Source organism: Anticarsia gemmatalis, chromosome 15 (genome assembly GCF_050436995.1).
Source record: "Anticarsia gemmatalis isolate Benzon Research Colony breed Stoneville strain chromosome 15, ilAntGemm2 primary, whole genome shotgun sequence".
Classification (NCBI taxonomy): Eukaryota; Metazoa; Arthropoda; class Insecta; order Lepidoptera; family Erebidae; genus Anticarsia; species Anticarsia gemmatalis.
This window is the reverse complement of record NC_134759.1, coordinates 3,604,819-3,620,185: the sequence shown is the minus strand read 5'-3', so window position 1 is coordinate 3,620,185 and position 15,367 is coordinate 3,604,819. Positions and strand designations below refer to the sequence as shown.

Genomic DNA, 15,367 nt, shown 5'->3' with positions numbered 1-15,367 from the left:
TTAGCGAAAGGATGTTTTGATATTACAGACAACCTAGCTCCGATACAGACTGGAAATAATAACAGTATTGTGAAATCAAACGCCGTCAACACCCTATTGTACACATTTTGCTACACAAAAGAGTTTATGAAACAAACGAGTCTAGACTGTTGTGGAAATTAGAAAAACAAAACGAAACACGTAGCCTATTGGCTTTTTATCTTATTATTAAGTTTGTTCCAAAATGTTTGTTGTATAATGCTTCAGCTGTATCAAAAAAACTAGGCCAACGATACTACAAACTTCTCAGTAATGCAGACGCCAAATCAGGTACAAACAAGTGCAAGTATTCATCAGAAAAACGCATGACAGTACAATTGATCGGTCAATTTCACAGAAGCAACAACTGTTCAATGTTCATATTGGAGCGGAATAACCAATTAGCAGTGGAGCAGCGCGGGCGCATCGCGGCCCAAAAATTACCTACCGTTACCATTACTGTTACTGAATACTTGTTTACATCTATCATTTAGATATTCGCAAAAATAGAAATTAGTTCGCATATTGATTAGAAATCTTCTTAATTTTATGCTTGATCGATTGAAAGCTTTAACGTCTAGCTACCGGTAAAAAAGCCCGTTAATATTAACAACTGTGTCCAATTACGTATGTGTCGTTGAAGCTAGTTTAACAGGCTGTCTGGAGGCTACACCCAACGACCTTGCCAGTCTAACCATCTCAGCCTACGCAAGCAATATTCGCTCTTCTACTCATTGTAATAAGAACTACTAAATCCCAAGCGATAGTTTGACAGATAACAAAATAATGCCTGTGTTGTTCGGAGGTGAGGGCTATTTATCATTTCAATAATTGACAAGCCATTATAGACTTTGTTTCAAAGCATTTAAGATGATAGATCGTAATATAAATCCTTGCAGAAATGCTAAACGTTGCAATTTTAATTGGACGTATGATTTAGTAAAGGAGTCCTTACGAATGTGTTGAAAGGTAAATTTACTATTCTGTAAGTTTCTTAGTTATTGTAAGACATTACTTAATTATAATAGTGTTAATTGTTCATATTATGTTATATTATAATAAGTTAAGTAACAATTCAAGCTATTGAAACGTACGTTTGTTTGCTTAAATTATAAAGGAGAGTTATAAAGGGGTATTCAGAGCAATCGATGTACTCGGGTGAGCAACGGTGTCGTGGAATTAATTATGAATAAGTAATTACTGGATACATCATGCAACATTATTAACACGGTAGTGTGTGTAGAAGCGCGCGTGAAAGCTATTATTTGCTAGATACGTACGTGCTAGGAAGAATATACAGGCAAGTCGATACTACTGGGTCAAAAACATAAGTAGGAGAGGTTTTTTAGACACCATGTCGATAACAGGGCATAGTTTAAAATAAATATTAAGAAGGCTGAACAAAATCGAATCAAATCATTTATTCATTTAGGTGAAATATTGACACTTATGATAGTCGTTACAATTACTGAATCTACCACTAGCTCGGGGGGGGTAGAGCCTTATGAGAAGAGCTAGCAAGAAACTCACGGCCACTCTTACTACCACATACGATGTATTGATATTTAGCAGAAAAGGGAGAGATAGTAGTTTGACGCTATTGTTTTGATAAAAGATCTCGAAAAAAGTCAGTAGAATCAAAGGCATTTTAGACAGTCTCTACAAAAATAGCAACGGTTCGAATTGTGTCGCAACAGATCTAATCGAGAAATAGAGTTGCTCAATCAAAATATTGGCAGCCTCAGTTTAGAATCAGATTTAAAAGTCTATAAATAACTTGAACTGCAAGCTCTACAATCATAGTATAAAAGTTTAATGATATAACAAACTCTACTTTCTTCCACTTAAAGTTTGAGTTATTCAATGTCAATGTCGAATGTTTTATTCATATAGGTCGTGGTGGCGATAATACGAGTTTAATTGAACTTAATAGTGTTTGCTGTCGTTTTTAATACTTATGATAAATGTCTGAACCGTAATAGATGTGAAAATGAACTAGAAATTGGGACTATCTTTACTTTTAACTTGGGAATTATTAATTGAAAATACCATTTCGGAAACACACCCATACCAGTATTAAAGATGCCAAAGTCTGTTCATCAATCTGTAATCTACTGAACTATGAGATGAAATTTTGCATAGAGATAGCCCCAAACAAACGCTTCGTTTTTAAATGAGCCCTTTAGCTGCTGTAACGGGGTTACACGTTTTTTTAGCTAGTAATAAATGCATAATATGTACAATGTACATGTGCCCTTTAAGAAATTGTACATTCAATTAATAAAACATGATTGTAGTCATGAATCATTACTTGTACACAATTTCATTGCCACATTGGATTTACCAGAACTGTCAATGAAATTCAATGAGGTATATACATTGTATAATAGGCTCATACAACTAGTACTGACGAATTGACACGTCACAATTACTCATAAATACCTATTTCAATACTAAAATACTAAACCTATTCATTGATACGAAGAAACCAATAATTTTTATAGGTACTTTCAATGTAACAATTGCATTGCTATGAAATTGTGGTTTCACTTTTAGAATGATATTTATTAAAGGCACCCACGTAAAAATGAGTATTTACACTTATGCTGCATTGTATATAACAATGTCACCAATACATTGTAGGTAGTCATTTGATTATTGAAACAACGGTATAGCATTACTTAAAAAAGTGACTAACTTATAATATAACTCCTGTACCTCGATTCTCTACCACTATCGACTACCAAAAACCGGCTAGCTATCGAAATTTTGACATTTAGAATGTACTGCCAAAATGTTTCCTACGACACCCGTCAGAGGCGCAGATGTTCATACAAAATTTCTGGATGACAAGTCGGTTGTCGGTAGTCGATAGTAGTAGAGAATCGAGCTACTGTACCTCGACAACCCATGTATAAAAAGTAGCGAAATTGATATCACGCATCATACACTCATACAATTATTTATTGATTAACATTTATAATTTCTTGATAAAACATTTATAGAATTCCTTTGAAATCTTTGATAAAGTACCATGACGTACACATACGTCTTTATTAAAACTAAAATAGAATAAGCTAAGTGCAAAGGTTAACAACGGTAGTCGATTTAAATCGATTGGTCATACAAAGTGTTACGGTTATGAGGTTTATGCTTCAAATAGGGTCACCAGATATTCAGGTTTGTCAATAAAAACACCTTAAAAAATCAAGGACAGTCGTTATAAAACGTTTTTTTGTAAACACGATTGACTTTACAAATAAGGCGAAATTTTGGCCAGAAATGCCTTAAATATAACATATCCTACATAGAAGAAATTATGATTTTGAAAAAATACCTAGATATAGTGATTCCAATGACCTAAGTGCTAAGATTTTTTCAATACAGCAAACTAACCAGTCAAAATAATATCTACCAAATTACAATATTAACCATCATTTTACTTACCATAATAAAGAAAATAACAAAATAGGTACGTTCTTACACAGAACTTTGTAAATCTCTTACTGTTCAGTCCAATCAATTTCTTACCCATGGTAGTAATATAAAGTATTAATAAAAAAACTAGATATCGTTTAACGGTCACTTCGAACCGGACTTGCCAGATTAATGTGGACTTGTAAAAACAATTCGTACGTGTTTGTATGACGAATCGCGAACATGACTGTTCCATTGCAAAACATATGACTTTGTTTATATTACCTACGTTTTAAATGTTTAAACTGTCATGTCTAATGTATAAAGAAAGTCTTCGCTTTGAACTTATCCCACGATAGGTCAACACGACATGTTTTCTTTTACAACTGATGATTATCAACTGTTAATTGTGTATTCACCCCTTTTCTAGTTCATATTTAAGGCAGAATCCATCCAAAAACAAAAAAATATGACGCCCCTATAGCCCTTTTTGAAGTAATGGTAGAATCAGTAGCTTTAACTTTGACTATTATGAGCACTAATTTGAACTTAATTAACGAATCTTTTCCTTTTGATAGTGATAATGATATATGTGAAATCAATTTTGATTTGGTGGCTGGTGGAAAAAGTCGGAGATATCCGACTTTTTCCACCAGCTCTGGATAAATACCAGTTAAATTAACAAGTGGAATATGGCACATTTTATTCAGATATATACTAACACTTTATCTTTCCAATAGTTTTTAAGAAACCAGTAGGGTTCACAACACAGTTTATAACCTACCTAGTAACCAATAATGCAAATATCTATACTAAGTCTCAATGCACTGCATTGTATGCACAAAACATTGGCCAAAGAACAATGAACTTTGCTTATTGTTTCGCTACAAATAATACTCAATTATGCATGACGAATTAAATTACTAAACCATTAGATATCTATCTCCTAAGCCTTATAATCTGGTATGGATTTCCCAATAGATAATACTATCATAGGATATGTAAGTCTAACTAGGCTAAATTAAAAAGTAAGACCAAGAATGTGTTTGTTTGTAGGTATTCAGGATATTGACTAACAATGTGCCTTATCAGGATTAGTCAACGGGAAATTATACACATGAAATTACATGATTATCCTTAACCTAGATAATATAAATAGGTTTCTGCGAACTATTACTAGTAAAATACCTAAATCAATGTATTTTTTACACTTGACTGTAAAACGTGGTTCAAAATGAGCCATCATTGTGGACAGTTTACCGAAGGGTAATTAATGTTACGAATTATGCAGGTGATCATTGTCGTCGGACAAGTTATTAGGTAAAGGTCTGAGGGGACCGTCCATATTTCCGTAAAAATATGTCATAAATGTTACTTAAAACGCAGAGACGTATGCAAAATAAACTAAAGAATCTTTGTTTTAGACTTGGAACAGCCAAAAACGGTAAATATGACAAAACAAACAATATAACCGTTCACTTTTGTATCTTTTATTGCTACATGCAATTTAAAATTTGCACGCAAGTAACCTATTGCAAGCCCAATTGCTGGCTGTGATTTCCTCATATTTTACTACATTTTCTTCACATATGTCAAAATTGCTGTTCACATACCGAAATATATTGTACAAAGTGCGCTCATAAACCTAGATTATTTATTAAATACAATTCCCAGCATTATTTCGAAAGGAAGATGCACATTACGTATTGACAAAGACTTTGTTGTCAAGTGCAGTTCGGGACGTCTCGACCATGTTCTTCGCGTGCATAAAGAGCTGAACAACAATGGTGACTATTTCTAAACACGTCTGCAAGTCCCTACCATTATGGTAAGCTGCATTGTCGAGGACATGTACCTTGCTAATATTTGTACTATAATAAAGCTTCATTTTCCTATGGGAGGAGGACTTATTTTTCTGCATAGATACTTTAATTCTTCCCAATTCTTGGACTGTTTATAAAGAAAATTAGCACAAACTGACTGTCTATTTATCAGTGAGTAGGTTAACCTAATAGTTTAGGATACTTTTAGTAATAAACAGTTTTATAATAGCAAAGACTTCTTTCAAAATCGGTACATTAGTAAAAGTAATTTTAAAGTCTATCTCAGTTTATATCTTTGACCAATTACTTATAAAAAATCTACCAGCAAAGTATAAAATGGAAATACTTTTATTCCTTTGATAATATTTTATATAAACACTAAGTCAACTAGATGCTTTCAACGCCGTCGCAAAGCTCTCGATCTGATTCACGAACCTAACTTATAAAACCAATCAAACTTTTTGTTCAACTACGATTAACTTGTAAAATATCTTTCTACAAGAAAATATTTAGGTGTTTGAACCTGTTTTGGGTGTTTATGAGGTGATTAAGAAAATAAGAAAGGAATTGGCGTCATTAATGAATGTTTACAGGTCAATGAAACAGTGACCGGAGAAATAAACATGCTTTAGTGCGGCTGAATAGGAAATTCGGTTTGTTGTTTGTTTTTTTAATAGTTTGACGTACCGTAACACAAATAAAATTGACTGGGAAATGAAAAACTGACATTATAGTTCTGTTTTTAAAGAACTCAAGTTTTAAAGGAACTCCACACGTCATAAGTTCTATCGTAAACATATACACCTTATTTTCGTGTGTAAATACAGTTTAGTATTGTGTTACAAAGAAACAAACAAAGACTTTCTCTCTCTCCCACGCTACATAAAATCTAAGACGAAAATATCAAGACCAGAGCTCTTGTAATACAAATCAATATTTCACAAAGTGCATCACTGCGACGTCAAACAACGGAACAGCTGAGATATCGAACTCTCGTTGTAATTTTAAAAGCATTACACTTTTATAAGAACAGAGTAGTAAGTATATTTCTTGGCATTATTTTTCTACTAAAATGTATAAAATTGAAAAAGATAGAAAAGGGAGTCTGGAATAAGGCGGATTTGTAGGTTTTGTAGTATCTGAAAAAGAATGGCTGCAGCTAAAAGCTGTTTTTATCAAATAACAAAAACATGTTTTTGTAATCACGTGTTATCAAATATCAATAATGATGAGTGGTGTCTGACAACCTGCGGTTAGTCAACATTGCACCTTATGATAGGAATATGTGCATACATAGGTTGTTCCCAAAGCAAAGGCCAAAAGACGCCACTTGCTACGATCGATACAAACTTTATTAGAAAAGTTTAATAACTTATCGATAACAGTCGGTTAGCCTATCCGTTAGATAACGTGACGGCTAACCGAACTTATTTAGGAGTGATAAGACTGGCCCTAAAAAATTAATGGCGCATTTTCAGGAGTCACGAATCTTTTGCGGCAGACATTAATAATGGCTCCATAATAAACTAAGTTAATTAGTATACAAGAGTATATTAACTTGTAAGCGTACAGTAAGTTATTAATGATTCATTACGAAATATTCCACATGCCGGGCGCGTGACAATGAATTTATTATGTTCCGATGCTACGGACGGACAGTCGCGTTTTATTAATATTGATAACTGCTATTACTGCTACACTGTTCCTTAGAGGTTTTCACGTAATTACTCGTTTGGATTATCGTTGTTTAATTTACTTGAGGCAAGATTCTACGCAAGAAACACTTACTTTACATCGCATAATTTGGATCAATTTAATAATGAATCTAACTTGAATCATTTGAAACATATTCGTCAATGATTATGCAAAAATATTATAATTATTTTGATCTGTGGCATAACAATGAGATCCAATGGTTAGAATAACTGTGAATGATGACATTATAAATCTAAGACAGAATATACTCTTTCTAACTTTTGATAAGCTTCTATATCTATATGAACAACTAGCTGACCCGCGCAACTTCGCTTGCGTCACATAAGAGAATCATAATTTTCCCCGTTTTTGTAACATTTTTCACTAGTACTCTGCTCCTATTGGTCGTAGCGTGATAATATATAGCCTATAGCCTTCCTGGATAAATGGGCTATCTAATACTGAAAGAATTTTTCAAATAGGATCAGTAGTTTCCGAGATTAGCGCGTTCAAACAAACAAACAAACAAACTCTTCAGCTTTATAATATTATAATATAATATAATATAGTATATATCTATACTAATATTATAAAGCTGTATAGTATATAGTATAGATAAAATTTTTGTGACAAACGCTTTAAAACGATTTATAAAAGACTCAGTATTCTTGTTAAAATTATGACTCAACATATGTATTGTCCTGGCATCATGTATCGCAATTTGATTACTGTAACTGCAGAAAAGGTCGCTGAACCCATTAAAATATTATTATCGGTTGCCATACAAGTGTCGCCAAACTTCCAAGATTGTTACGACATATATTATTATGTTACTTTTGTTCAAAGTGCCATGTGTATGTTATGTAGACCGGAGCATATTATTGACCTAAAATTATTTCATAAACTTTAGTAGGCAAAGCAGTGTTAGCTACACTAATGTTGGATAATAATTGTCTGATGATAAAAATTCTCCCGAACAGCCATTTTTTCCTTATTAATTAAGTTCAGTTTTTAACCTAAGCAATTCTTCAATAATCTTACAATGTCTACCGAAACATAGACTGAAGTCATGTTTTAAAAACGTTTTACTGTTAAATATTTAGAAAACTGTATTCACCTTTCACGATTTTAACCAAATCATAATATTTAGAAACTTGTACAACAATATCTAGCAGTGATATCTAACTTCAAATATTACTCACACTGTTTCATATACATAGTTAATTTAATTGACTTTGAATTCGTGGAATCGTGATTACATCTAGCTTCCAGGAACGGGGTATTTGATATCAATACCCAATTTCAGAGAGCGGGTACAATTTCGATAGCTTTATTACTTACAAAGGTAGTCTTAGTTTGACCCAGAAATGTGGTCAAAGCTAAGATTTTGTAATCGATCATTGTAGCTCCGAGTTTCATGAAACTACTGAATTAATTACAGTCCTTCGTCTGGAATATGAAACTAATAGTATTATGCTAGAGGAAACGTGACTTTACTGGGATTATGTTTCTGCATAAATAGAGAATCCTCTAGTTAGTAAGTGACTAGTTATTGGTATATCGCTTTATTCTTAAAGAACTAGTTAGATTTAAAGTTTGACAAGAATATTATGGAAAAATAGTTATGGAGGTTGCGCTGAGACGTCATATCAGCAGCCTCAAAATGCAACTGTAGTCTTTTTATTAGAGGTCTTAACCCCGGTTTCTAAGGTACATTTAGCGGTAGTTTATCTATTCAAACGCGTTAAAATTCATATTAAAAAACGCTATCGAATAGATAAACTACCGTTAAAATTACTCAGAAACTGGGGGTTGATCGATTATCAAAGTCATTAAGCACACAGTTCCTCATTAAACCCAAGGAAAGCTAAATATTTGACAAAGTGCTAACAGTAACAATACACCGAGCCCGTGTCGACTTCACTCAGAAAATAAACCTATTCTGTGACAGTTACTAACAATCAAGGAAGTTCTAATGACCATTAATGTCTCAACAAAACAATTAAAAGCTGGACTATAACAGTGAAATGTCCAGAACATTTTCATCTCAAAGATTGCCAAGGGACGGGTGGGACACTATAATAATGCATCTAGTTAAAAGGGCACGCATAACAGTTAGTCGCACGAATTTGGCCTCAACTCTCGCACTATAGAACTCGTGAGAAAACACAATATCTACTTAAGTGAGAACATACAAATTATAAAGTAAAAGTATTCATATAACTATGCAAATTTGTTGTCAAATTTAAAGGAAAATAAACAAAAAATATTTTGAAATAAACATGTTTCGGGTTAATGTTCCCAAAAACGGTCACTGTCTGAATAAAGCATTAAATTCATTCAATTCCCTGTAGCATCTAGTTTGTGTATGTACGTATATCGCCATGTAAACATTTGCGGGAAAACGGTGCGTTCAAACACGTGCATGTTACAGGATAATTATAATGAATTCGATCGATCTGCGCCGTGCTTTGCCTCGCTAACAAACAATAACAAATATATTTTAATTACATAACATTAACCAGATACCTAAAGAGTTAAAACTAAGTTCATATTACAATAATTATGAAATAGTAATTCATTAACATTTTCATAATTCAGATCATACATCTCGCCGCTACGGAATGCAAGTTTATCGAATTGTTTGTATCGCTGTAATACTCAATGGTCATTAAATGAAGAATTTTCTAGTGAGACTCAAAGCTGGAATTCTAAACAATCCACAACTTACCGAACAAGGCTTCTGGCGGCCATATTCCAATTAAAATTCATACTCGCTTAGTCATGGTGTTGTCGCAGTGCCAAGCGAAAAAATCGAAACTTGCTTTGTTGATGTAAAGAAAAAAACTTTTACTTATACTTTTGTATGAGTTTTATAAGGCGTTTTTAAACTGTATTATTTGAATGGTCGGGGGTCGCACGCGCTTGTGACCGTTACGAAAGAAGAAGGGACGAACAGCTGTGAGCACACCTGCCGCACGACAGCTGAGCGTCAAGGAACCAACTTATTATGTACCTTCCTTCGATAACTTCTTGCACACAAAGGGGACGCCAAAACGACAAAACGTTCCGTCTACAAGTTAAACTAAAACTTTTCCTCGTTAATTAAGTAACTTATCGAGATGAAGAATTTCATATAAAATGTGTACACAATATAACATTTAATATGTTTACAATGTAATAAACACAAGGGACTGTTTAAAAGGGATCAGAATTGCTGCATTAAAGACATTTGGAGACCTTTTGGGCCTAAACAAACATCGAAATATTTGAAATGGAGCATAAACCCAGGCATAATGTCCAGGAATGCAGGCTGACATGCGTGGCGATATACAAAAGTACCAATACTTAAAGCTCAACGGCCTTCGGCATTCCACACGTGGAATTCTGAATAATCCCTGAACGAGAGCACTCTGTAAATTGGGGTCAAGCCTCTCAATCGCGATATTCAATTACTAGTTTTACCATTCATAGCAGAAATTGAATTCTTTTAGAATAATTAATTATAATTTCCATGAAAAACGATCCGGCGAACGTAGAGTTTGAGGATTGTTCTACCTATTTAATATATATTTTTAAGTACCTCCCCTCCCCAAATCATCTTGTATAGTAAGGTGATTTGGAAGGAAAGGGGGGAGGGGAGGGCCCAGAAGTGGGAACACTCAACCAGGCTAAAGAAACAAAACATAGCAATAATATAATAATATAAAAGCTGAGGTGCGTAAAACTTGTAACCGGCAGTCCTGTATGAAAAGATGTATGGATGTGAATCAAGCAAGGGAAATTAAATTTAGCGTTCTTTGGTATCTGGCAACCCCTATGGATAGAGGCGTAATTTTGTATATGTATTTATATACCTATAGCATAACTTTCGAACTTGAAGTTTGTTTCCAAATATGGAACCTGGTATTAAAACAACGTACTGACCTTTGCTTTTCTCTGAATCATCCTAATGTCGGTATAAACAATTATACCTTGTTGTGATAATTTATTCTAATTGATGGTAATTATAACATGGAGACATGTTTTATTTAGATACAACATGCTATTTTACACATTATTTAAATCATTAAGGCTTTTATGTTAGTATGGAATGACCTAACCTGTGATCTAAAAGGTCAAAACGAATAGAACACCCAAGCCAAAATATGTTTTTTAAATCCGTATTTATGTTCTACCATTCCATTTTGTTTATTACGAACTGAAAAGTATCTTAAGGTTCTTATTTCAGTAGGTCTCTTGAGAAAGTGTTATCAAATTTATTTTCATTCACATCAAATCAGATATCTGAACATTTAGGAAGGGTACAGTGACGACACCGCTCCTATAATCCTTGTCACAACAAGTATCGAAGAAGGCCGGGAAACAACCGCCAAATCCACAACATTTACAATTATCTTAAAATGTATTCAAAGGACTTATTAAACTTATTTTATGAATAAATACTTTATGATACTAGCGAATTTAGAAACAAAAGTATTATAATGAATTCCTTAGAAAACAGAAAGTTAAAAACGATTTTGCATGATTACCATGATTTATCTCTTTTGTACTAAAGATTTTATTAAATATGTACATTCTTGTACATTGTTCAAGCAGAACATAAACATTATCTATTAGGCCAAGTTTATAAGCTTCTTAACTCGCAAACAAATTGATATAGGTACGTAATAATGCTTAAGAAGACTTCCCTCAAGCGACTACGCAAAATTGCCAATTTAATTTTGACTTTGTTTACTTATATTTTTCTTATAGAAAAGCCATTCAAAAGTTTCCTGCACCCTACATTATCTTTAGTGAGTTTCGGAAGTTAAAAACTGTAAATTGATTTTGTTCTTAACAACTTTCTAACTTTAATAACTTTTAGATTTTCTAAAAAAAATTATTAGTCTTTGTCATGAATGTTACATACGGCACGGTTATAAATCTACTGAATTGCGTAACATACTAGATTTATAGTATAAACTTCTTCACGTAACTGGATTGAATTTTGCAGTATAATTAAGTTCTCCATTGCGTTTAAGTATGGCAATTATTGGGCGGCGCAACTTGATCGATGTTTCAAATTCCTCCCGAAACCCACAAAACGTAGCGTGCCTACTATTCTTAGAACTATACCTGCTTTATACATTTCTCTAGAAATCCTATTCCAATAAAATTTGTAATACAATGGTATTTTAATTAAACTCAGTTATTTACCTATTAATAGATTTTTGTCATACTGTCAACATTCTTCCGAGAAACGTAATAAACTAACAACAATTATGAAAACCTTCACCTTGCTCTGTCATAACATTGGCATATTTATTGATTACACTCGGGTGTACACTGTACATAGAGAGCTATAAACCCTACATTCATGTTGTAGGAAGACTGGCCTCGCCAAGGCCACGGCCTTCGGGAGCTCCTTGTGTCATGGAGACTCAATCGATCCATAATTTAACCCCCAAAACAGTCGAAATTTATGCGACATACAGCCGACTGTGACATCGGTATTTACTTTATGTGAAGGATGTTCCGTAATCATTTTCGCCAAACCTCCGACCCTGAAAACGGCTTTCCGTCATCGCATCAGCTTGTAAACGACAAGACCTTCTCAACTCAAAGGCCTTAAAAAGGAAATCCTTTGCTTTGACTTCTGAAACATAAATGGTTCAATTTTCTATGAAGATATCAGGAGAGGACTTTTTTCGTGTCTGCGAAATTATTATGAGAACAATTCGTTGGCTCAGCACTTCATCTCTGTAGTAGAGAAAAGAAAATATCAAGTGACCAGAGAAAACGTGATCTTTTCCTCGATCGAGATCAAACGTGATTAGTATCAGAGTAAAAGCTTCTTCCGGACTAATTGTTTGTGTGTGTTGTACAACCTGTTATTTTATCGTATTTGTACATTGTACCTTATTTGCCATTGGCTACTTGTATTTTGTAGAGAAACTATTTGCTTTAATACTATCAGTAGAAAGTTTTGTGTTTCACTATTTGCGTTTGAGACATTGTGGTATCTGTTCAAACATGTTTATTAGCAATTAAGACGTAAGTCTTCCATCCGTTGTTATAATCAGCTCAAGACAAAAATGGAAATGTTCCAAGTATTCAATTAGCGGCACGCTTCTGACTAAATGGCTCCTTGCTTCATCGGGGAGAAGCAGACACTCGGGGCATGTGTTCGTTAAACATGAACCAATTAACGTTCATTAGACGTTCTGTTCAAGCGTTCAAGATTACCCGAGAACGATGTGCTCCTAAATACGCCTCTTATCTTCTCAACTAAATGAAGACACGCCTGGATCCCTCTTATAATATGACACGAAAATTACTTTTGTTTTAAGACCGTACTTAAAGCGCTTCAATTGTAATTAGTTTTTGTACTGAAATATTATGAAGTACCCAGCCATTCTAACAAGCTATTTTTATAAAATATAGACTTTATACTAGCGGACCCGACAGACGTTGTCCTGTCTACACGTCCTTAATTTAAAAATTTTAAACTTTTTTTAATAATCTAAACCATTCTCAGATCCCCTTGAACACACACCAAAAATTTCATCAAAATCGATCCAGTCGTTTAAGAGAAGTTCAGTGACATACACACTTACAGAAGAATTATATATAGACTTTATATATTTATTTACTACGGTACGAATGTGCTATTTGTAGGCACTAGACTCTTTTTTATAAAAAGCCCTGTCACACGGAGTGTTTATAACCACATCGCTTTATATGTAGGTCGTCCAAGTTATGATATCTATTTATTTAAAACAAAGCGATCCTTTATCCTCTTCGCCAAGCAGGTGTTTGTTCAAGGGGCTCAATTACAAAACAATTGACACGACTGATATTTGTGGTGTAAGAACGTCATCGCGGTCAATCGTACGACTACTGACCACAGCTTACTAAGTAGCTTATTCTATTTACAGTCGTAATAAGTACTAGGTACTTACGACTATCCGTCTAGCTCTTTATGCAGAATGAGATTTCCAAAATAGCTTTTCTTAGATATGCAAGTCTTTTTTTTACATCCTGTTTAAATCCGACATTAATTGGAACAAGTAAAAATACTGAATAGTTGAATACAGTAGCAACAAACGACCGTGGGGTCTATAATTGCTAAAAAGAGGTCCTTGTTCAGCAATGGGATCCAAAACCAAGTTAAATAAAATAAATAGGTGCAAAGATTTTCTTAATGTACAATGCGAAGAAATTTAATGAAAACCACTTTTCCAGTCCTCTTCTTCAGATTTATTCTTCCAGGTCGTAAACTATCTCAAAAATAATTTCCCGACGTTTTATTGTTCACTTTTATAAACACTGAATAGAATTTCATCTGCTTTTATTTATGACAGATGCTATTACTATCCAGAGCTCATAAACAGGACCGAAACTTTAATATTTACTATTGCTTTAACCCAATTCTATCAATCGATAGTTTTTTTTTTTGTTGTCAAAAATAAAATGTACCTACTGGACCGATCACCACACGATCATAATAATGAGTTGTTTAAAAATCTTGTTTTTGGCTCTATATAAGATCTGTTTGTGTAGTTATAAGAAATTAATTGAAATATAAAACCGTATTAATTGGTACATTAATGCGTGAGTCATTGAATGGTAGGTAATACCCAACCGGTATGCTACTCGGGTACGAGGTGCGGTAATATTTTTAAACATGTAGGCATAAAACTTGATGGTTTTTAATTTCCATTATTTTTTATTGCGGCCTGTTTCGCGATTTTTTTTTCTGTATTCAACTCTATAGATGTAATGCTATAGAGCTGTTGCACGTAAACAACTCGGAATTCTTTAATAAAGATATATAAATATACCAAATTTTAATTTAATTCCTTATTGAAATTAAAGAAAGAAGTCAATTATGTGCACAAAATACCGATGTTAATAAAAAACATTGCATTTTTTTTATCGCTCTGGAACACGCGTGACATCGTGAATTAATCAAATCATTAACATAAAATTAATTAAGCAAATTGGGTACTTACAGCTGCTAGACACATGGCATTCATTCAGCACACATTGGTAGATTATCCAGGATTCCAATTCAATCATTGTAGAAGCGGTCATTTTGACACAAAAATAATATTCGTACACAGTCAATAAAACAAAAGTCTAGCCTTAATACAATAAATTACACTTAGATCTTTCACTGCATGCCTATAAAACGTTAACAGCTAATAATTTTCAGTCAATGTTTTCAATTTAAAATTTGTAAATAACACGCGCTCAGTTCAACCCGGAACGTTGTTTTGATAGGTATCGCCCACATAGGTTCGCGAGCTGAATGATTTGATTGGACCTCCGAGCGATATCGGCCCGCCCGACAGGAACCCGGAAACTCAACTTGGTGTTGCCATAAAAACTTTCCGTCTCCCCTAAAAAGCTGTCAACTACATATGAAC

At 33.6% G+C, this 15,367-nt stretch overlaps 1 protein-coding gene across 1 annotated transcript in view; it reads right to left on the bottom strand.

The window, feature by feature from the left end:
• Positions 1–15,296, bottom strand: part of sigmar (Tumor necrosis factor alpha-induced protein 8-like protein sigmar) — a 66,330-nt gene extending 51,034 nt beyond the window's left edge. Inside the window, exon 1 of the mRNA XM_076123375.1 lies at positions 14,951–15,296. The gene's annotated coding sequence lies outside the window, so the exon portion shown is untranslated. The remainder of the gene's footprint in view (positions 1–14,950) is intronic.
• Between the last annotated feature and the right edge of the window lie 71 nt (positions 15,297–15,367).